The sequence below is a fragment of the Sceloporus undulatus genome, chromosome 1 (genome assembly GCF_019175285.1).
Source record: "Sceloporus undulatus isolate JIND9_A2432 ecotype Alabama chromosome 1, SceUnd_v1.1, whole genome shotgun sequence".
In the NCBI taxonomy this organism is placed as follows: Eukaryota; Metazoa; Chordata; class Lepidosauria; order Squamata; family Phrynosomatidae; genus Sceloporus; species Sceloporus undulatus.
In genome coordinates, this window is record NC_056522.1 from 33,404,274 (window position 1) to 33,428,624 (window position 24,351).

General features: G+C 40.5%; 1 protein-coding gene across 6 annotated transcripts in view; it reads left to right on the top strand.

Moving 5' to 3' along the window:
* Positions 1-509: 509 nt before the first annotated feature.
* Positions 510-24,351, top strand: part of TRERF1 (transcriptional regulating factor 1) — a 95,284-nt gene continuing 71,442 nt past the window's right edge. For 3 of the 6 annotated variants that reach the window (XM_042478960.1, XM_042479007.1, XM_042479016.1), the window contains exon 1: positions 510-639. The gene's annotated coding sequence lies outside the window, so the exon portion shown is untranslated. Of the gene's footprint in view, positions 640-14,059; positions 14,077-14,423; positions 14,517-24,351 lie in introns of those variants that run through there. The other 3 variants (XM_042478969.1, XM_042478989.1, XM_042478998.1) reach the window with 3 other exon arrangements.

Genomic DNA, 24,351 nt, shown 5'->3' on the forward strand with positions numbered 1-24,351 from the left:
ATCATCATCATCATCATCATCATCATCATCATCATCATCATCATCATCATCCTTTCCTTGGCAAGATTTCTTCAGAGGAGAGTTGGCCCTTGCCTTGTTCCCCCTGAGGCTGAGACAGTGTGACTCCCCCGAAGGGATTTCCTGTCCAACCCTCTTCCTCTCCAGCAGAGTGGCCCCTTAAACCCAACAAGAAGAACAAGGATAACAACCAGCAACACCCCCCCACCCCCACCCCCACCACGACCCCCAAGGCTGGCTGATGTTTCCTTTGGGATCTGTAGTTGCACCTGCTCCTTCTGAGACTTCCTGCTTTGCAAGAAAATGAAATAAGAAAAGAGAAAGCCACTCAGGACCAGACCCAGCTCGGCGGAGGGATCCGGTTTTCTCTCTCTTCTAGCCTCCTCCCCTTTTTGCTTCTGCTTTTCTTCCAACCTCTTTCCCCCTCCTTCCTTTCCTCCTATCTCTTTGCAGGAAAAAAATTATTTCACAGCCTTTTTGCTGACACTGGGATTTTATTTGATTTTGCAAAAAGCAGAGGCCAAGAGGGAGGGGAAGGGGCTGGCTCTTCTTCCCTCTCTCCCCCCTCCCTCCCCCTCCCTTTGCAAGAGGAGGCATGCCTGGCACTTCATGCACAACAAGGTAAGTCCAGATCCCTCGGGGTCTCCTCTTCTCCCCCCAAAATGCAGTCAGGGGTGGGAAGAAGGAGGGCTTGCATGCAGAAGGAGAGGGAGGCAAGAGGAAGGAGAGGGCCATCCATTGCCTGGCGGAGAGATCTTTTTCTTGACAGGCTGATCTCTTTCCTCTCCAAGCAAAGTACTGTAGAGCCACACTGGACAGAATTGCAACTGTGTCACAACTGGGAAGAGAAACATGGACAGGAGGAACTAGGTGCACCCCCCCCCCCCAGCCCTGGCTCCTGCAGATGAGTGCACTTGTTGCAGCCAGGGAGGCAGAGGCTGCACCCAACTGGCATTCAGGACTAGACCAGCTCAACTTTTCTTTTCTCCCCCCTCCTCCTCCTTCTTCCTGGATGGGGTTTTGTGTGTGTGTGTGTGTGTGTGTGTGTAAGTTTGTAGTTTTGCTCACTTTCGGTATGAAGTAGGCGAGGCTCTCCCTGCAGTCTTTCCCCCCCTTCTCCTTCTTCTCCTTCTTCTCATGCTGCAGGAGACAGAGAGAGCCCTCCAGGAAAAGAAGGAAGGAAGGGGGAAACTGAGAGGGGCAGGGCTTTTGTAAAAAGCAGATGGATAGATTATGGGGAGAGAGAGAGAGAGAGAGAGATTTTTGTCTCTGTGTGTGCACACACACGTGTGTGTGTGTATATATATATATGTATATGCACTTATATACACACATGTATATATATACACACATATCTATATACATATACACATGCATTATATGCACACATGTATATATATAGAGAGAGAGACACACATGTATATATATGTGTGTATATACATATAAATATAGACATGTGTATACACACACATACACGTATATATATATATGTATATATAGAGACACGTGTATACACACACATGTATATATATATGTATAGACACACACATATATATATACACATACATGTGTATACACACACTATACACACATATACACACATGTGTGTGTATATATATATATATATATATATATATATACACACACACACACACTCTGTATATTTGTGAGCCACCTTGAGTCCCTTTCTAGGAGAAAAAAGTGGCATAAAAATGAAATCTATCTATCTATCTGAAATATTGCTGTTGTGTTGCTTCAAGTCGTTTCCGACTTAAGGTGACCCTCTCCTGGGGTTTTCTTGGCAAGATGTGTTCAGGAGAGATGTGTCATTGCCTTGAGGCTGAGAGTGTGTGACTTGCCCAAGGTCACCCAGCAGGTTTCCTGGCCTGCCAGGATTCGAACACTGGCCTCCCAGCGTCCTAGGGGAACGTTCAAACTGCAGCGCCATGCTATATTAAATTTATATATAAATTTATATGTATTTATATATATAATTTAGATATAATTTCAATTTGGATGTATTTAAATATATATTATTTATAATTTAAGTGTGTGTGTGTGTAAATTATAAATATATAATGTGTATGTGTGTTGTGTCATATATTTAAATTTATATATTCTTAAAATGTCCCTCTGAGCAGCTTTAAGTGACTCTATAGGAGGAGAGGAGGGGGTGATGGCTGGCAACCTAGTGGGTGGCTGAGGAGGAGGTCCAGGGCTGCAGGCCATGGAGCAAGTGACCCTCTGTGTGGGTCTGCCACTTGGTCTCAGGCTGCCCTACCTGTTTGCAAGCAGAGGGAAATGAGCAAACTCCAGATTTGCATTTCAGCCACTCCCAAAGCCTGTGCAAAGCCATGCTTTCCTCCCCATGGCGTCTTGCTGCTGAGCATTCAGCAGAAGCAGAGAGAGACACTTAAAAGTAAGATGGATGCACTTTTTAAAAAAACAAGCAAGCAAGAGATGAGTCAGACTCTGCTCTTGAAAACCGGGCAAATAATGTGGTGTGTCGTCCAATGTTAAGCCAAAGGCTTTCACGGTCGGCATCTATAGTTTTTTTGTGGGGTTTTTGGGCTATGTAGTTGAGTTTTTTCCTGGTGTTTTGCCAGCATCTGTGGCTGGGATCTTCATTCTCTATAGAGCCACAGATGCTGGCAAAACATCAGGAATAAACTTTTCTAGAACACAGCCACATAGCCCGAAAAACCCACAAAAAACAATGTGGTGTGTGTGATGTGTGCCTTCAAGTCGTTTCTGACTTATGGCAACCCTAAGGCGAACCTCTCATGGGGTTTTCTTGGGAAGATTGGTTCAGAGAAGGTTTGCCATTGTCTTCCTCTGAGGCTGAGAAAGTGTGACTTGCTCAAGGTCAATATGCCAGAGGGTTCACCCTCTCTTTTAATGTAATAACAACCAATGAGGGAGATGTTAGACAGTAGTAGTGAGATCAGGGTGACCCGATGTCCTCACCACAAAGAAGGACAAGGCACCTCAGAAGATGGAGGACATGACAAAAAAAGCTAAAAAAACTTGTACAAATGTAAATGTATGCTTCTCAGTCATGCTCAAAATGGAGGGCATTTTGGAATTCCTCCTGGACAGAAGGATGAAATGGAAGACATGTCCTCGAAAAGGTGGGCAGCTGGTCTCACTGACTGAGATTTCATTTCCTTGTTTCTAGAAAGCCAGACTCAAGATCATTTCGACAATCCCTATGTGGGATTTGAGTGCTAAAAAAATCAAGAGGTGTACATTTTAAGGCCAGAACAATTGCCCCCACCCCATTTATTATTTGTTAAAGGCCTTTTGATTGCCAAAAAGATTAACTGGCCAGAAGTCCCCCCCCCCCTTTAAAATATTAACTTTTTAAAATACAAATACTTAGGGGGGAATCTAGCAGTTGGGCTCCATGTTTGCCGAGACATTTTTTGTGTTTTGGAGGAAATCCTCACCTCCTGGTGGAAAAAGTTGTGTGCTTTTGCCATCAGGAATACTGTTGCTATTCATTTGCATATTGATTTGATGCCTTGACCAGAGATGCCAAAACTTTGGTTCTCCAAGCATTTTGGATTTCAACTCCCAGAAGCCCCAGCTACCATAGCCTGTGTCCAGGACTCCTGTAAGCTGAAGTCCAACATGCTTAAGGGATCCAGGTTTGGGAATCACTGCCTTGACCGATTGATTAACATGTTCGTGATTGATCCCCATGTTGTTGTTGTGTGCTTTCAATTCATTTTAAGCTTATGGCGACCCTAAGGCGAAACTATCATGGGTTTTTTCTTGGCAAGATTTGTTCAGAAGGGGGTTGCAGTTGCCTTCCCCTGCAGCTGAAAGCATGCGACTAGCCCTTTACAATTTCTTTAATCAGATCATAGTTCAAGATGAATGCTAGTATTTTCAGGGCCTGAAATGTTTTCTAGTAGATGTTGCCAGTGCAGCCCTTGCCCAGGGGATTCAAGTATGGAAATTGTTTAGGGGTGCTGTAAACCTAGATACAAGAAGACTAGGAATGGGAAGGGCAGCAATGAAAGAACAAGGCAAGATCCTAAAGAGTAAAGATATACAAGTGAGCACTAAAGTCAGAATCATACAAGCCATTGTATTCCCTATTGCCACATATGGATGTGACAGCTGGACAGTGAAGAAAGCAGATAGGAAGAAAATGAATTCATTTGAGATGTGGTGCTGGAGAAGAGTGCTGAAGATACCATGGATGGGCAAAAAAACAAACAAATGGATCCTAGAACAGATCAAGTTTGAAATCTCCCTGTAAGCCAGGATGATGAGATTGAGGCTCTTGTACTTTGGCCACTTCATGAGGTGAGCATGGCTCATTAGAAAAGACCATAATGCTAAGAAAGGTAGATAGAAGGTAGAAAGAACATGCCAGATGGATAGACCAAATGAAGCCATGGGCCTGAATCTACAAGACCTAAGCAGATCAGTCGAGGATAGGGAGGCTTGAAGATGTCTCATGACTAGAGGTTTACTAGAGGGCAGCTAACAACAACAAAGACCTAGGGCCCAGTCACCCTACACAATTATGGTGCTATTATTCCATTTTATCAGTCATTCATTGGTCATATGGAATCCTGGGATTCACAGTTTAGAGAGGGGTATTTATCATTTTCTGCCAGGGAAATCTAGGGCCTCACCAAACTACATACTCCAGAATTCCATAGGGTGGGACCATGGCAGTTAAAGTGGAATAATAACACTATAATGGTATACAGTGGGTCCTTGGTATCTGCAGTGCGTTGGTTCCAGGACTCCGTGTGGATACCAAAATCTGTAAGTTCTCAAGTTCCATTAAATACAATAGTGTAGTTAAATGGTGTTACTTAAATAAAATAGCAAAATCAAAGTTTGCTTTTTGGAATTTATAAGTATTTTTTTTAATATTTCAAGCCATGGATGGTCGAATCCATATATAAGGAATCAGTGGATACAGAAGGCCACTGTATTATGAATGAATCCATAGGGTGTGGATGAGACCAAGTGCTTTTGAGTCTGCTGCTTTTGAACACAGTAACAAGCAGAGCCAAATGAGGCATCTTTGGTGGTTTCAGGAGGATAGGATGGGGTGGCAGTGTCACAGCATCAGTAGAGAGGATCACCATCGTATCTGCTTTGGTATCCCAAGTTTATTGGTGCACATCTGTATATACTGTAAAGTGTACCTCAGTTAACAAAACCTTTTGATAAAAAAGCTCCTTTCAACAAAGTCTTTATGCCCAGCCAGCAACCCCTTTCCTCTTCTCTCTCTTGTCTAGCTGGAAGATTTTTAGCAGCATCCATAATGGGAAGATGGTGAAAGGAAGCTAGAGAAACACAGTTTTGTGTTCATGTTGCAGCAATGTGTTTGCATTAATCAATGAAATAGAGCTTGATCTTGGGAAGAACAGGATCCTGTTTTATCCTATTGTAGCTTTGTTTGCCTGCCTGCAACAGGCCATGTAATAGGAACTGCCTCTAGCATTCCTTACTGAGCACGTATAAAGAGCAGAACAGCAGAAACTTTTTTTAAAAAAGAAAAAAGTGGAGGCTAGTGGAGGAAAAACTAGGCCAAAATACCCTAAAGGCACCAGATTCCATCTAATCTTGGATTTTAAGCAGGATCAACCTTGGATGGGAAACCATCAACAAATACCGGGTGCTGTAGGCTATACAATATTTCCAAGGAAGAAAGTGGCAGAACCACTTCTGAGTTTTCCTTGCTTAAGAAAACCCTGTGAAATTATGGGGTCATGATAAGTCAGTCGACAGGTGACTAGAATACACACAGAGGGAGAGAGAGAGAGTGGAGAAAAAGATAATTCATGGCCCTATTTTGAAAGAAGCTCTCAAATGGTCTCTAGAAGTTTTTATTATTATTATTATTATTATTATTATTATTATTTACTTTTTGGGAATTCTCTGATCTGTTTGTTTCATTTTGCACATACATGCTGTTACTTTTAGATAAGATGTTCACTGAAATATGTTGAACTGCTTTTTTTGGTGTGCTATAGGAATCTGTGGCTGTTCTTTCCATGCCATTTCTACCTCTAGTACCAAATTTTCTGTTAAAAATAGTAGTGCCCAGGGACACATCTACTTTGTTAGCTGTGGCATACAGTGGGACCTTGGTATCTGCTGGGGTTTGCTTTGAGGATACCAAAATCCTTGGATGCTCAAGTCCCATTATCTACAGTGGGGTAGTAAAATGGTGTCCCTTATATAAAATGGCAAAATCAAGGTTGGTTTTTTTGGGAAAAAAATATCTTTAAGCTGGGGGTGGCTGAATTGCTGGGTACAGAATCCATGGATAGAGGCCAGACAGTCCCTGTACATCCTGAAGGGTCTTAGTGCACATGTTATAGCCACAACCTTTCAGTCAGTCTATATAGTGATCTTGACATATGGAGCTTACTGCAAGTGGTCAGGCAATTTCCCCACTCTATTGAAAGAAGTCTTTTGCTGCTCACTGCCCCAGCATCATCTCATAGTACAGGGATACAGACCAAACACAAAAATTTCGAAAGACCGCTCTGTGATACTTGTCCTTGGAAGGAATATGTAGGTAATCAGGAAGACTTATTATGGACAAGAGTAAACAGTGAGCATGTAGCTCCTGGTAGAGCTTTTAAAATTACTTTTGGAAGGACAAAAACCTCCAATTCCTGTTATTATCATGATCAGTGGCCATACTATCTGGAGGAATCGGATCTATAGTTTATGTAATTATTTCCAACTGGACTCCTGGATTCTTACTATGATTTTTTTAGAATGGCCTTAGTTATGTTTCTATCTCTCTGCTTCAGTACTATCTTTGCAATATGGAAATAATGATACTTTAGTGTACATAAATAATAGAATAGGATTGCTTTGAGATGGTTGAAAATATGTGCCACTCTAAAGTAGGTATGAACAGATATCAAACATGTGGGATCTAGTTTGTTTTTTATTGGAACCTTAAGATCTACTACATGCAGAAGATGCAAAAGCTAAGAACTACAAAATTCTGAACCCAAGAAATTTGTTTTAAGTACCAAAAACTGAACAGAGTTCACATCTATTCTTTGTTATGCCAAGATTTTCCCAATAAAATGCAGGAAAAGGAGGGATAATTTTGTTTCTGCAATTGTTAAAGTGGTGGAAGTCAGAATGCCAAGGGATCATGTAGCACCTTTGAGAGTAACTGAAAGAAAGAAGTTGGTAGCATGAGCTTTCGTAGACTTGGGCCTACTTCCTCAGGAGTCAATAATCCTTGCCAATCTACTGCAGATCAGTCAGGATCTGGATCTATCTTTTGCTCATCTCTGCTTGAAAGTACAGTACTGAGATCTGCTGCTATTGTTACCTGTTAGTATGTTCAAGATGTAGTTTTGCATATAGCCTAACTTCACAGACCTGGGATTAGGAGATAGGACAGTTTAGAGGCATTCTTTTTGGAATTCAGTTGCACCTGTTCTTTTGGGAATTTAAAGACTGGAAACCCAAAGTTGTTATCCTGTTACAGAAATCTTAGTGAATTAGTCCAGTGAGTTTTAATAGTTTAGGACTGTAACAGTAGTTTTGAATTAAAAGAAAAACATCAATTCTTAACTTTTAGATCATCAACACCAGTGATGGACCATTTTAGGAGGCTAGAGGACCACATTAAACTCAAGGAGACCTTTTGAAGGGTACATCACTGCAAAAAAATAATAAAAATAAAGTAAAAATAAAAATAAAATCAGTATTTTTTTTGCTGTCCAATACCCTCTGGAGGCATGGACATTTGGGGGATGTATCTGACCAATGCCATTTTAAGACCAGGAGAGGCCTTTTTATGCATCAGGAAATGACTTGAAGTAACTTCCTGTTCTTTAAAAAAAAAAAGGCTTCTTCTGAGCCTTAAACTTGGCAAAAAAGCCTAAAACCCTGTAAGGACATTTGGGGGAATATGTTGGGACCCTTAAATGGCCCTGGGATTGCATCTGGGCTTACTTTACCCACTTCTGATATATATAAGTACATCATGGAAGGCATAATATTTTGAAGAGGCATTTCTTCTTAGGTGCAGATGAAGATGAAATGCTACTGCTATATTATTTTTTATTAGTAAATTTAACAAGAAAAATAATTCTGTTTATAATATATTTAAACAATTAAATGATGCCACTGCTTAACTTTAATAATAGTGCTGAATTGTGCAGTTTTCTGTAGACTCAAGTCCCATTAAATTGTGTTTGGCATTGGCTCTGATAAGCAGGTATAGTATTGCAGCATGGATGTTTTTAACTAATTATTTTAATCATCCGCACTTATTTCTGAGTAGACGTAGATAAGACTGCACATGTTGTAGCTATACTTGAACCAACCTGAAACTACATATGTTCTGACTTCTGAAAGATTTTCGAATGTGTATGAAGGGTGGGGGAATGTGGAAGATGCCAGTAAGAAACATCTCTTAAGCTTTTGAGAGTTTGAAAGAGGGCTGAAGGTTTAACACCATTCCTGTATTGGAGTAGATTGCCAGCTGCTTAATTGGTTTGAAATTTCACCCAATTGCTGTGTTTGAAAAAAATGTTTACAGTAATGCAGTGAGCTTTATTTAGTCTCAGCTCTTGGACTGTGTTAGCACTGACCAGTTTTAATGTTTTCATACATTTATATAAACAAATGTAGTAATGATTTCTTTCCCATCCTGTCCCATTTCTCAAGAAGAAAAGAGAGGCCCTTCTCTACTCTCAGTGAGGAAGTAGCATCTTACGTCCTTGCAGTTTTAACAATACTTGCGCTGGGTACAGCAAGTATTGTACGCACAGCTCTAGACTATCTCCTTTGGAGACAATTTTCCTATGAAAAATGAACTGCTTATTTAGTTTAACACTAACACTAACATTAAATGTTCACTCCATGTTCGCTCATGGAGAACAACCTCAACACGTTGATTGTGATTTCCTGCATGGCAAGGGGTTGGACTGGATGGCCCTTGTGGTCTCTTCCAACTCTATGCTTGTATGATTCTAGTAAAGTTGGCCCTCCATATCCACGGATTCAAACATCCATGGCTTTAAAATATTAAAAAAAATACAAATTCCTAAAACCAAACCTTGATTTTGCTATTTTATTCAAGGGACATCATTTTAGGATGCCATTATATTTGTTGGAACTTGAGTATCCGTGGATTGTGGTATCCATGGGCAGGTCCTGGAACCAAATCTCAGTAGATATCAAGATCCTGCTGTATACATTAAATGATTTTTAAAAATCTCACAACTCGGCTTCATATTAAGAAAAAAAATATATAAATGAAAAAATAATATGAATTTGAAAGGAAGTTGACATGAATTTAAATGTATGTATGTGTGTGTGTTTTCATTTAAACCCAGAAGGACTAATGTGGTTGTAATGAGATAATGTATGTTTGACAAAGCAAATTGTGCATGTTGGTCTTGCTACATGTCTCTGCAGTTTGAATTCATTTTGATGAACCAAAGTTGGTGGGGTAAGCATGGTTCTGGCACATGCTGTTTCTGCAGTAAAATATGTAAAGATCTCACAAGAGCTCTATATCTAGTCCAAAGAAAAATGTAGACAAATTGAAATGACTACAGAATAGGGGAACAGAGATGAGACAGGTCTCCCTTTTTTGTTAATGCTTGTTTGAACTGGGTATATTCAGCCTGGATAAGAAAAGACCAAGGATGTACATGATAGCATCTGTCAAATACCCTAAATACCATAAGATTTTTTTTTTTAAAAAAAGGAGGGGTGATTTTTCTCTGTTTTTCCAGAGGGCAAGTGTCACTCATTACTTGTCTCTTCCTCAATAGAAGAGGGGGATGCATTCTCTTCTTAATTTGCTTTCAAAAAGTATCCATATACAGTAGTAGCTTTGGATGTCAAATATCAAGCAGGTGTTTAGATTATACAGCTGTGGTTGTATGATTGTCACAATAAGTGCAATATTGGGGATTGTTTCTCACTGCTCTCAAGGTTCCTCATTTTTACCTGATACTGTATTTGGAAAAAAGTACAGTACTGGATTTGAGGTGTTTGGATTTGCAAATATATCAAACTATATAAATATTTAATGTTCTTTCCTGCTTCTTGAGAAATTTGTTCCCCTTAATTGAGCCTGATTTCATGCTGACTAAATATCAATGTCACATTCATTTTCCATTTTTTTATTCCTACCTGAAATTCCTCATGCTTGGTGAGGCATAAGTTACAGGGCAATTCTTGTAGGCTGGATTTGCACAGGCATCAGGATTTGGTAAATACATGCAGTGCAGATACGTCTTTAGACTGCTTAGAGCATAAGGGCCTCTAAATAGGCCTTGTGTCTCCAGATGAAGAAAGATCTGTCAATGTTCATTAGTATATACATCTTGTTTGTGTGTGTGTGCCTTCAAATTGGCTGTTGATTTATGACAGTCTCATGATTTTCAAAAGGCATTCTTATGCAAAGAATACTCAGAGGTGGTTTTGCTAGTTCCTTCCACTAAAATATAGCCTACAGTACCTGATATTTGTTGGCTATCTCCCATCCAAGTATTAACCAGGGCTGAACCTGTTTAGCTTCCAAGATCAGATGGAATCTGGTGTCTTTACAGTATTTAGGCCCATATACATCTTAAATGCATGCAGATCTGAAGTAATCTCATTGACCACCGTTGGGTAAGAACTAGAGTACCCAACATAGAATGAATATTAGAGGTATGGCAGAACTGAACACCTTTGACAGCTTGCTTGATGGTGCAAATTCTTGAAAAAAATTCCAGCAAAACCATATTTCTGTATTAGTCTAACTACATCAGTAAGTTTGTCTGGGTGTAATATCAAAACAGCATTTCCCAAGCGAGTATCTTCCAGATGTGTTGCACTAAAACTACCACCATCCCTTGCCAGCATGGTTTTTGGGAGTCATTACAGAATGCTGTTCTGAAGCATATGGGTTGTATTATGCAAAAAATGCATGGGCTTTTACACTCTTGTACCCACTTGTAAGTTACAACCACCTTTGATTTTCTGTTTCACTATAAAACATAGTTTTTGTGGAGTTTGAATGGATTGACAAAGTTGAAAGTCAGGGAACACACAATCCAAAAGACTATTCATGTAATATTAGAATCATAGTTGGCATTGCATCTGAACCATGCAATGAACATTTAAAACAAGGAGACTTGTATAAAGTTGTGTGAAATAATATAAGATTTTTAGCTTTTGGGAACATCTATCTTTTTGTTCAGCTTCAGAAGAAAATATTGGAATTTTACAAAGTCTTCATGTTTATGTTGATTCTTAGCACTTCTCCTAACAGGTCAAAAGCCCCACATTTTTGTGACTGTTACAGCTGTATTGTTTTTTAAACATCCATATAGCATTCTTCTTGTCTCCCCCCCACCCCCCAAAATTCAACTACTTGCTTCAACATTTCATGCCCACTGCATTGGATGGGTGTCTTCGTGAGAGTTTCTGGTACATACCTGGATAAATGTTACATGTCTGTATCCATTGCCTTTCTTCCTCCTGATACATCTTTTGGTAGTTCCACTGATGACATTTTGAATGGCTGACCTTTATTCCCTTATTATATTTCTGGTTGGCAGGCTAAGTGTTTCACTCCCTCCCTGCTTTTTTGGAATTGTAGCGCTAATAGGCTTTTACCACTGTGACTAAACAAATTATACACACACACACACACACACACACGCGTGTGTGTGTGTGTGTGTGTGTGTATATATATATATATATAATACAAAATAGAAAATAGCAATAAAGAGAGAGACAGAGAACTGGGATACGGTCCAATTACCAGACTGAAACTTTCTCTTTTTATTCTTTCTTTAGCATTACAGTACTAAAATGATCAGGTCAACTTTGACTTATGGCAACACTATCATGGGGCTTTCTTGCCAAGATTTGATCAGAGAACGTTTACTGTTGCCTTCCTCTGAATATAGCCCTCCAGCATCTGATATTCCCTGATAGCAAAAGCAATCTATACTGCTTATCAGGGAACTCAGCATTCTCTAAGTGATGTACAAACTAAGGGAAGGCTGAGTCAAACTTGAGCACTCTGGGATCGAACATACAAAGTTGTGGCTGCAGTACTGATAGTTTTCTTTCTAAGTACTTAGTGCTTAGTTCTAAGATTATTATTATTAACCTTTATTTATAAAGCGCTGTAAGATCAGACAGGCTCTGATGCTTTCAGAGTATTTAAGCATATACTATACCAAAAAATCTTTTAAAAAGTAAACAAAATACAAAATAGAAATAGAAATAGAAATAATGTGCAAGACTGAAAACATGAATATTAATGGAGAATCTGTGTGGTGTTTGAATGTTGGACTATGACTCTGGAGACCAGGGTTTGATTCTCCACATGGCCATGAAAACCAATGGGTGACCTTGGGCAAGTCACATTCTCCTCTGAACAAATCTTGCCAAGTAAACCACATGACAGGTTCACCTTTGGGTCACCATAAGTCAGAAATAACTTGAAGGCACACTCACAGAGGATAAAGGTGTTGAATTCATGAAGGAGACATAAAGAAACCATGACCGGAGAAGAATTACCCCTCAAACAAGAGAAAAGAGTTCCCTACTGATTGTGGATTGTGCTAATGCACGTTGACCAAAAGCCTGGTATATCTCAGCCATGAATGAATGTAGGAGTGGAAACAGCCATTACATAGCTTAACCGTGTGTGAAATCTCAAAATAGAATATTTGAACAATTGCCAGAATTATTTGTCAATCTGGAGAATCCCTGATCTACTACTGATCTACTACTATATAAACAAATTATATGTTCGTGACTGCTGTTTTTCAATTTTCTGCCCTTCTTTCTCATCCATAAGTAGTGAAACTGGAAATATTTATGCAAGTTCAAACATGCCTATTTCTTATCAAAATGACTCATAATTTAGTGTATGAACTGACCCAGTTGAAGTGCACTGCATTTGGAGTAATGTAACATGATTTGAAAATTGTGCCACTAATGGCTCAGGCTTCCTTTAAATAGCCAAATGGGAGTGATTCTGTTCTCAGGGGAAAAAAGGCAACCCGAATGTATTAAGTAGTACTTTGTGTTTTGTCTAGATGGCTTTAGAAAAAGTGTTATGTTTTGACTTCAGAGGGAAAACCACTTTGCACACGTTCAAAGGCCTAACTGTCAGTTTAAAGAGTTCGGTAGTAGCTTTTGGTGAATTGGATGGCAGTGGGTGATAGAAACACTGAACCTCAAGAGGTTACAATAGAAGTGAGTTATGCACGATCCAAGGACTCAAAACTGAGACAGCATATAGAGTTGATGGTTCTTTTAGATCATGGATTTTAACATTTCTTACTCTCTTTTCTGTATTGCTTTGCATACTGAGGAAACCTTGAAGTACTTTGTTTTTCATTTGTGCAGAAATATTTTCACATGGCAGGTGCAATTATTTTTGCACACATCCAGCTGTGTCAAAATGTCAATAATATATGTGATGCACAACCTCTACTTCAGCAGGAGAGTTTGTTGTATTAGTTTTTTGGATTTGCAGTAGCTAAAATCCTCCATTCAATTTGGCCACTGATACACTTATACAGGCTCTGCTACTTACAAAGGCACTGCTCAAGAGTGAGCAGAAGGTAGCTTTGGATATGCTAGTAAATTAAGAGATTTCTTAAAATGAGTCTTGCTGCCTAAATTATACTGTGGAAGCGAAGACAGTGTGGGATAACTAGGAGTGGGTTTTGTATGTGGAAGGAATCTGAACTCAGTGGTGTTTATCAGACGAGCTCTTAAAGAGGTGTACTATTCCAGTGTGACTCCTCTAGCTGCCTCCTGTTGCATGCTGGGATTGGCAGTTTTAAGGAGGGGTATTTAGAATTCTCAGGCAGCGAAGTTCAGCTCCTTAAAACTGCCAATCCCAGCATGCAACAGGAGGCTGCTAGAGGAGTCACACTGGAATAGTACCTCTTTAAGAGCATAGTGTGATAAACATCAGTGTGATTCCACTACTCAAAAAGAAAACTCTGGCCTTAAGAATTCTTTAATTGGTTTTTGCACCATGCTCCAGTTGGTGGGTCTGAGGTTCTAGTAAGGAAACCCTGTAGATCTTGTTAAGCTTGAATATTGCTCACCCTTGAATTTACAGTATTATGCTTTACAGACCTGGTAGAATGTATTTCAAGTGGTGTTTGAGGTCAGGGTGATGAGCACAGTCGAAACTCCATCTTGAGAGAATTAGTGAAACTACCTCCTAAGGGCAAGAGACCCAATGTGACATAGTGGTTTGAATGTTGGACTACAACTCTGGAGACCAAGGTTCAATTCCCAGCTCGGCCATGAGATCCACTGGGTGACCTTGGGCAAGTCACATGCTCTCATCCTTGGGAAAGTAATGGTAAACTTCACCTTATGGTTGCCATAAGTCGGAAATGATTTGAAGGCACACAGCAACAACAAACCTCCTAAGGGTAGTTTTTCAGGCCTTCTGTTTCTTGAGTTCCAGAAGGATATGGTGAAGACTGGAATGGGTGAGCATTTGGTGAATTGTTTTGAATGTATAAGTTGTACTACAAATGATTTGTTGATCTTATTCCCTCTGGAGTGTTGGTTGTTGTTCTAGTTGTTTACATGGTAGATGTTTTTTAACTGTCCAATATTTTTATTTGTTGAACAATATGTACAATGGGAGGTGAGCTTTTCGGATGGACTAGGAGAAAAATGAAATATGTATGTAAGAGACCACAAGTCTCCACTCCAGTGAACTAGAAGCTAGTATGTGGTGATAGCTCCATAAATAGTGTGATTGTAAAATAAAAATATCACATAAATAGTTCTTTGGAGTTTTAGTAGTCCATTTTTGGTTTACTTTTTGCTGCAATGAATTTCGAGCTGCTGAGGGATGAGGTTGTGATGGGCACAGAATTATTGTAAATATAATTTTGGGAAGGGTTTGGTATATAGTAGGGTAGAGGTGCTTACAAATCGGTTTTTTAATTGCTGGGTTTTGGCCCTACTGTACAACCTACCAGCCAAGAAAGCTAAAATTAAAGTTTGGCAGTTAAATCCTACGTAGTTGAGGGTGCTCTGTTACCACATACCGAGGCTCTGTCCCCATCAAAGTGATTAATGATTTGCTGTAGTTTAAAACAACTCATAAAAATATTGAATATCGTAGCTTGGAAGTGAAGGAATTCCAAAGGCTATTTTCAAGTAATGAGAAATAAACTCCCAGGCTTTTAATCATGCCAGACTTTGGCTTTGCTAAAACAAGAACATTTCCCCTAGCAACCCAGAATTAGACTTGGGCAGCTATTGGTTATAGACAGGAAAGACTGTCTTACTCATGAGTAACGATGCATGTTTTGCATGTTGCAAGCACAAGTGTGAAATGTGGTAAATGTATTTATTATATATCTATATATCCAGCCCTTCATCTGAAGATTTCACGGTGGCTTCATGTATCAAGCTGCCTTATACTAGGGCAGTTGGTCTATCTAGCTTAATATTTTCTGGGTTTTTTTTAAATTGTCATTTGCTCTGCAAAGCCTCAGCTATCCACCCCCTGCACTTTTTTACCCAGGAACTCCTTCTGTGTGTATGCAGTTTATATGCTTTGCTGCTAAGCTATGGCATCTACCCAACAACAACTCTGACTGGTATATCACAAAGAGTCCATGATAACCAGTGCCTCACCCATGCTACCGTGTGGCTTGGACTTATTGGAAAAGACAGGGTGTGTCTGAAATATCTCAACAAATAACTGAGATAGCAACCTGCTCACTCAGTCTTTCTTATGCGACATTCTGATTCCCATATAGGTGGTGTTACCAGCACAGCACAGATTTCTGCTACCCGCTGAGTGGGTATCTGTCAAACAATTTATTGTACTTTAAGGAGTGATTCTAAAAGGTAAGGGGAGATGCTAAAAGATATCCAAGAAAATCTGTGTTTGTGATTGAAATAAGGGATTGTGTACTCTTGTTCAATCCTGAGATTCTTTAAGTTGTGAGAGGACGTTTCCTCAAAGGCTAATTAGGGAGTGGGAAGATTGTCCCATCTTGCCCACTAACCCATTGTTTAAAACAGCCTCTGTGTAGAATCATAGATTTGGAAAGGGGTTCCATGGCCTATCAGGTCCAACCCTCTGTTCAATGCAGGATTTTCAGCTAGAGCATCCCTAGCAGGTAGCTTTGCAGCCTCTTTTTGAAGACATCTAGAGAAGGAGCCTCCACCACTTCTAGGAAACTGGCAGTAATATATTCAAATCTTTTACTCCACTTCTGAAGTCTCTATTTTCAAGTCTCAAAGTCGAGTCTCAAGCCCTTACAACATACCGTACTTTCAAGTCAAATCTCATGGATGGGAGCCAACTTTAACAGACAAAAAAGAGGCAGGTTGTGTTTCTTAGAGGGGAACAGCAAACCCGTTAGGCAGTGGACTTGAGGCTGGAGTTTGAAGTCTGCTCAGCAGCCTGTCCTCACTGAACATTGGAGGAGCTCTTCAAAAGCTTTAGAAGGATCCTGGCACCTCAAGCCCACTGCCTAATGTGTTTGCTGTTCTCTTCCAAGGAAGGTGCCTCATGCTCTGGGGGTGGCTTGCTATAAATATATAAATCAAGCGCTCAGTCAGGTCAGTGTGTCGTTTATTGTCGAGTCAAATCCAAGCTGAGTCACTGAAGTGACTTGAATCTGAGTCAGTCAACTCGATTTTATGTCACTGACAATTACATCACTAGCAAGTGATTATGTGATCATGTCAGCAAGTTTCTTCAATACCTTGGCATGCAATTCATCTGGGCCTACAGATCTGAATTTGTTCAGGTTAGCTAGGTGATTTCTGAGTAACTTTTATCAGTCTTGATTTGCAACTCAGGTTTAGGATAACTGAAGTCCACCATAATTACTTGTTCTTGCTTCTCAGATTTTTTAGATTTGTTTCAGAAAAGCGTTATTTACCACCTTATCTTGGTTTGGTGGCCTGTAGTAAACTCCTACTACAGTGTTGTTTTTATTTCTTTCTCTATTTCCTTTTACCTACTGTATATACAGTTGGCCTTCCATTTTCATGGGGGATCTGTTCCAGACATCTCCCCAGAAAAAATGGAGGCATGTGCATATTCAAGCCTCATAGGCTTGAATGGTGTGCGCCTTCGTGCTGCGTGCCATTGGAAATAGCAGAAGTTGCCCCTCTGCAGATATTCAAGGGCGCGAATCCCAGATCCATGAGTTAAGAGGGGTGACTGTACTCATATAAAAGTCTAGAAATTTTAGTCAAAAAATTGACCCCCAAAACCTGAGTCGACATATCCACGAGTCAATGTAAATACTTTTACATTAACTCTTATATAAAAAATGAACCATCCCCTGTTGAAAGACAAGAGTGTAATGTGTCTTGAAACCACTGATACCTTCTACTCTCTCATCCATCTACTCTGTACTATGAACACAAATAGGTATGCCTGCTGGAATTTTGTACATTCGTTGGCATAGGTTTCCTTAGATTTATTCTTCACATCTTTTGTTACATACAGTGCGCCCGCGTCATATGTAGGCACACTATACATGGCTTTCAGCTTACGCTGAAGCCGTGTGGCAATAGGATGAATGTTGTGCATGCCTGTGTCATGTGCATGCCGCTGCGCTGCCATGTCCGATCCCCATTATATTCAAAGGGGCTCAAGTGTAGGTGGTTTTCGTTTTATGCGGGGGGGGGGGGGTGTCTGGAATGGATCCCCTGCGTAAGGCAAGGATCCACTTGTAAGTATTGCCTTCAACTTATTCACAGGTAGTATCAAAATCCATAATTTTGGTTCCAAAACCTGCCTTTGACTTATGCGTGAGGTCGACTTATAGTCGAGTATATATGGTAAATGTTCTTTGCTGTCCCAGTTTGATCGCTCACATGGATTTCTGCATAATTGAATTTGGCTCTGACATCTAGTGTTCTGCTATCACTGATTTTTCTGGCTGACTCAGCCTGCAGTGTCTCTCATGTTCCTTGATTCATGTTTGAATGTTGTGTTTGGTGGTCCCTATGTAGACTTGTCCACAGCTGCATGGTATGTGGTAAACTCATGCAGCCGTGAGAGGGTTTATCCTTCGCTATGTGCAGCATTTGCTGGATTTTCCTGGTTGGACTGTACATAATTTGGAAGTACAGTCCAGATTCTCTATTCTGTCTGTGACTCCTTTAATGTATGTTAAAATACCTTCCCTTTGGAAGGCTGTTTGTCCTCACTTCCGTATTTTTTCCTTGTCTGGCCGATGTTTGAGGTGGCGTAACTGTTGGCCTGTAGAGCCCAGTTTAGGTGCTTCAGTTCATCTTCTAGAACGTGGGGTTTGCAGATCCTTTTTGCACGGTCTACCAGTGTTTTTATTGTGCTCCTTTTTTTTCCTGGGTGATGGTTGGAATTTTGGTGTAGGTATCTGTCCGTGCATGTAGGTTTTCTGTATACTGTGTGGCTCAATTGTTGGTTCGGTTTGCGGATGACCAGGACATCCAAGAATGGTAATGTTCCTTCCTTTTCCTTTTCCATAGTGAATTGGATGTTTGGCTGGATGTTGTTCAGATGGTTCAAAAACATGATCTTGTTCTCCATAGCATCAAATGGTGAAAGTGTTGTCCACATAGTGAAACCATAGTGGAACCTTGTTGTGGGCTTTTTTTGGTGTTGTTTCCAGGGCTTGCTTTTCAAAGTGTTTCATGTAAAAATTTACTATCACGGGGCTCAGAGGGCTTTCCATGGCTACCCTATCTCTTCGTTCACATAATTCATTGTCCCACTGGAAGTTGGTTGAGGTGGGGGAATCAATGGCACTCACTATGAGCCAGAGTGGAATGGAATCCTTGTAGATCTTGGGAAGTCCACATAGCCTTGGTGAGAGAGCCTCAGATTTGCATATGCTTTGGTGTATGACTGGCTGAATTGAGGAGTTTTTGATCAAGCTGTTTGTTTTGCTGGTGATTTTGCTAATCGGGTCTTGTTTCAGTTTTATGTATATTGCAGGACCCACAAGTTCCTTGATTTTTTGCTTGCATTGTTCTGTTTCCATGATTACCGTGAAATTGTTTTGTCTGCTGGGAGAATGATGATCTCTGGGTCTGAATTGAGGTCCTTGATGGTTTTTCTTTCTTTTTGATTATGTTGCTGAGGGGTGGTTTTGCCTTATGCAGAATCCTGGTTCATAGTGGCCAAATTTATGTGAAGGAGGGGATTGTACCAGAGTCCCACATATGACTTCTCTGGGAATAAATAATTCAATGATATATTAAATTACTAACAATTTGTGGCCTTTTCATGGCTCCCTCCCATTAAATCTGAGATGGTCACTTCATTCTACCTAACAGTAGGGCCACCCCTCGTTTTTGCAAAGGAAGCAATATGTTGCAGGGTTTCTTCTTCTTCTTCTTCTTCCACTCACATATCTTGTAACACAGTTTCAGACATGTCAGTGCTGCTGGACCAAAGGGAACTGGAGTACACGTTCTAGTGGTTGGAGACTGGAGTTAATTGGTCTACTAGGGAGTATACAAGTTAGGTCAGTATCGAGGAAGACTTGGATTAAACCAAGTAGTGGAACTGGAAAGAGGCGATTAGTAAAGCTGTAGGCCAGGCAAGTGAATAGAGTAGTAGACAGAGGAGCAAGTAAGTAGGATTGTAGCAGAAAAGCAGGAATGTCAGGAACAAGTTTGGGAAATTACACAAGAAATGCTAGAATGTAACTGCTTTTCCAACCAGGGTTCAGCCATGACCTCATATATTAAGGCAAGGCCAGGACCCCCTTTGCACTGTACAGTTACATGGCAACATCCTGTGGAATCCTGAGATTTGCCATTTAGGGAAGGGTGTTTAGAATTTGCAGCTTCAGTGCTTCACTGTACTACAAATCCCAGGATTCCATAGGATGTGGCTTTGGCAGTTAAAGTGAAACCATACTGATATAATTATATAGTGTGAAAGGCCCCTGGAGCTACCACCATGTTTTGATTAGGAAAACAGTATTGCACCACTTCGTCTTCCACCTGTAGTTTCCATGATTTCACTGAAAGGTTCGAGAGCATGGGACTTTGTGGCTCCCTGCTAAATTTAGCCAAACCTGATATAAAATCCTTATTCTGCCAGATCAAGATTTGAAACCCCCTCAACCATGGAAACCCGCTGGATGGCCATGGGCAAGTCATACTCTGACAACCTAAGAAGAGCGCAACAGTAAAGCTCCTTGGATATATCTTGACAAGAAATTAACTGTATAGGGACGTTGACATGAACACATGCAACAACAAGAAGAGAAATATGAACGGAAGCATTATGCAATTTTGGGGTGAAAATACTTAGTTCAGAAGAACAAGGATGGATTTGTTACATAAATACAAAGCCCAAAGTCCTTTAGAATTTCTGGTGGAATTCTATATATAAAGAGAAGACTATATAATTAAGCAACTTCAGATTTTTAATATGATAGCTGTACTGTACAATGGCCTGTCTTTTTGGGTGTATCATCAATTTGTTTTCAGTATTTTTAACATGGTAGCATATTCAAATAATACAGCTTGTTTCTGACATCTGGTTTTGGTCTGTTAGGCAGAAAAGAAAACTACCGTAGGTACGCTCTGTATTAAGTTTTGTCACTTCTGAGGTGATGACTTGCCGTGTTTCAGATGAATACTAATATATATGAGATTAGAGAAGCAGAGAGCTAGCTTAATGTGGTTGTTAAAATGGTACAAAAAAAGTTTCAAAAAGGATTGTTTTATTTTGCTTTGAACTCAGTATGTATGGAAAGCATATCCAGCTACAGCAAAGTAATAAAAATGTCACTAGCACAAGGATTTATCTGCTTAATTAAACTTGTTATAATTCTGCTTAATTAACAAAGGCACTTCTCAAGGCAGCATGCAAAATGTAACTCTGTACAATTAATTCTAATTAAGAGACAAAAACAAATGACATTATTTCTCTCTCTACCTTAATGTAGGCAGATATTACCCAAGGCTTGAAAACCTGCTTACATAAAATCAGGTTGTGACTTGTGCAGTTTTCACAGTTGGTACTATTAAAATAATACAGAGAGGGTGTTGCTCTTTACCAGCTTCCGTCAGAGGTGCTAGCTATTAGGTGACCAGAGCTTGGAAAGTGATTTTTAAAAAGTAATTCATTGTGCAATTCATTAGGAAATTCTCAAAAGCTTACTTGTTACTATAAACTGAGCAGTTTTTTTTAAACACTATCTCCTACATTTCATCTTAGTTTTTAGTTCCTTTTGGAGGGAAAAAAATCTAAAAAGATAGAACAAACCTATTTTAAAAAGTATGCAAAAGGAATCCTATTTTAAATTCTATTTTAAAAAGTAAGAAAGTGTCCTAAGAATTGAAAAAAACTACCCTCACTATGTTCACCCAAGGTAATGGAAAATAACGAACCTTTCATTACAAAAAAAGTAATGACATTATCAGACATTGCATTGTTTTGGGGGGAACATTTGTATGAGCTCATTGCTCCAAAAGTAACATAAGTAATGTGACCAGACTGAAAACTGGAGATGGCTCCTGTACCTTCAGAAATTGGATAGGAAAGGGAATTTCAGCAGGTGTTGCTTGTTATACAACCAGATAGCCCTGGTGGCGCAGTGGTTAAATGCCTGTACTGCAGCCATTCACTTGAAACCACAAGGTTGCGAGTTCAAGACCAGCAAAGGGCCCAAGCTCGACTCAGGCTTGCATCCTTCCGAGGTCGCTAAAATGAGTACCCAGACTGTTGGGGGCAAATTAGCTTACTTGCTAATTAGCTTACTTGCTGTTCACCGCTATGATCTTTGGAATAGCGGTATATAAATAAAACAAATTATTATTATTATTATTATAACAAGCAACACCTAGTAAAATTCCCTCTTCCATATAACCAATAAAGATACAATAGTGTTTGCCAGTTTTTACTCTGGCATCCCTACATACAAACAATATTGTTATATCATTACAGTCAGTCATCTGTATCCACAGATTCTTCATCCACGGATTCAAGCATCCATGGCTTGGAAATATTCAATATATATATTTCAAAATTCCAAGAAGCAAACCTTGATTTTATGTAAGGGACACCATTTTACTATGCCACTGTATACAATGGGACTTCAGCATCCACAGATCTTAATATCCACAGGGAGTCCTGGAACCAAACCCCAGTGGATACCAAGGGCGTACAATACTTGTAATACATTACTTCTAGGCTCTGTAGGTAATTCTGATGCTTATACAAATCACTGCTCAGAAGGCTTCAGAATTAGCATGTTAACAGGTGATGGAGTGTGGATGTCACAGTGATAAAATGCAATCTGAATGCCAGGGGATAAAATAGGGGTGCATTTTTCTTCTCACAGCCTGCATCGGCACTGCAGAAACAATTCAGTCTGGCACCAGTTTAACTGCGCTAGCTCAATGCTATGAAATTCTGGGCTTTGTATGTTTTGGGGGTTTTTTTTAGACATTTTGCCTTCCCCTGCCGGAGAGCTCTGTTGCCACAGCAAACTACAGATCCCAGGATTCCATAGCACTGAGCCAGGGCAGTTAAAGCAATGTCAGACTGGATTGTTTTTGCAGTGTGGATACAGCCACAGAAGCAGTAGTTTCTTGAGTAACAACTCTACTAATTTACCACATTATTGGGAAATGCTTTCAGAAAGGCCTTCTTGGCTTAGTGTTCTCACAAGACAGTTGTAACTTGTAGAGGACTTTGTAGCAGAAACTGGGACTGTAAAACATTCTTCTTTTTTCCTGCCTGGGAGGTGTACCCAGCTAGAAGGCAAGAATTATTCTACACTGGCCATTTCCTGCCATTTTACCTTTTCTGTTTTCTTACCTCTGTTTTATTGTGTACTGTATTCTGGGGCCAAGTGGAAGGTTGAGTTTATTGACAGCTTAAATCTTCTGGAGAAATACTACCCTGCATTTTGGTCATAGAGGATCATACAGCGGGTACACTTTATCTTTTTGGAGTGATGCACACAATGATGCAACTTTGAATTTCTCTCCCTAGAGAGACCTTCCTAACTCCATCATTATGTTGTAGTGAGGAAGCAGCAAAAAGTTTAAATTGTGTTCGTATTCTAATAGTAAGTTGAGCAAGCAAGATCCTCGTAAACCTTTTCAAAGTCTGTGAACTTTCTGTTTTTTTAATATATTCTACATATTAAATGTCAACATTCTCCTTATAATTTTCATTTTAAGTCTTATTTATAAACACGTTACATTTTTTCTGCTAATTAACAATATAATTTTTTTAAAAACCTGTTCTGTGTCATTATTCTTAAGTTTTAAAAATTGTGTCAGTATTATTTGTCTGTTCATCGTTTTCTGCCTGTTGACTCTATTTCTTATTAATCTATCTATTTATAGATTAAACTTTTCATTTTGTGAAAATATATTATAATGTTAAGCAGAATGAAAAGTTTGCATAAGCATTACTAAATATTTATTTTAGTCTTACATCAAAAATACTTCCATCAGTTTGCATTTAAAAGTTTAAGATCTTCTAATACAGGGAGGGGTCGGCAACCTGCGGGCCGGATCCGGCCTGCGGAGGCCTTTCAGCCGGCCCGTGGCTGCTGCTGCCACCACCGCCACCAATTGTGTCTTTTCGCCACTATGGGCGCCGCCATTTCCCCCCCAAAATGGCGGCAAAGTCTCGCGTAACCTTCCCTGAGGTCGCACAAGACTTTGTCACCATTTGGGGGGGAATGGCGGCGCCCATAGCGGTGAAGTCTCGCACGACCACAGAAAAGGTTGCGCGAGACTTCATCGCTATGGGCAGGGGCCTCTAGGAGGCCGGCTGCGGCTGCTGGAGTCCTCGAACAGGGCTCCAGCAGCGGCAGCAGGCCTCTGGGAGGCCCGTTGCCGGGGGGGGCCCCAGGAGGGTTCCGGCGGCGGCAGCAGGCCTCTTGGAGGCCCGATGCCGTTGCTGGGGCCCCCAGGAGGGCTCCGGCGGCAAAGAGGGGGAGGCCTCCAGCGCTGGAGGCCCCCCTTTTTCCCCAGCCTCTGGATGGGGCCTGGGGCCCCGTCAGGGGCCGGCAGAGAGGGGGAGGCCTGGCCCAGAGGGTGGAAGCTCCGCCCCAGCATGCAAGCCCCGCCCCCGGAGGTGGAAGCTCCGCCCCTAGCATGCGGCCCTGCCCCTGGAGGGTGGACAGCCACCCCCCACTTTCGGCCCCCCCAGTTGTCTGAGGGACCAGCAACTCGGCCCCTGGCTCAAAAAGGTTGCCTACCCCTGTTCTAATACATCAGTTTTGAAAGATCTGAATTAAAGCAGCTGGAAATTGAATTTGTTGTTGTGTTGTTTGCCTTCAATTCATTTCCAACTTAGGGCGACCATGTTGT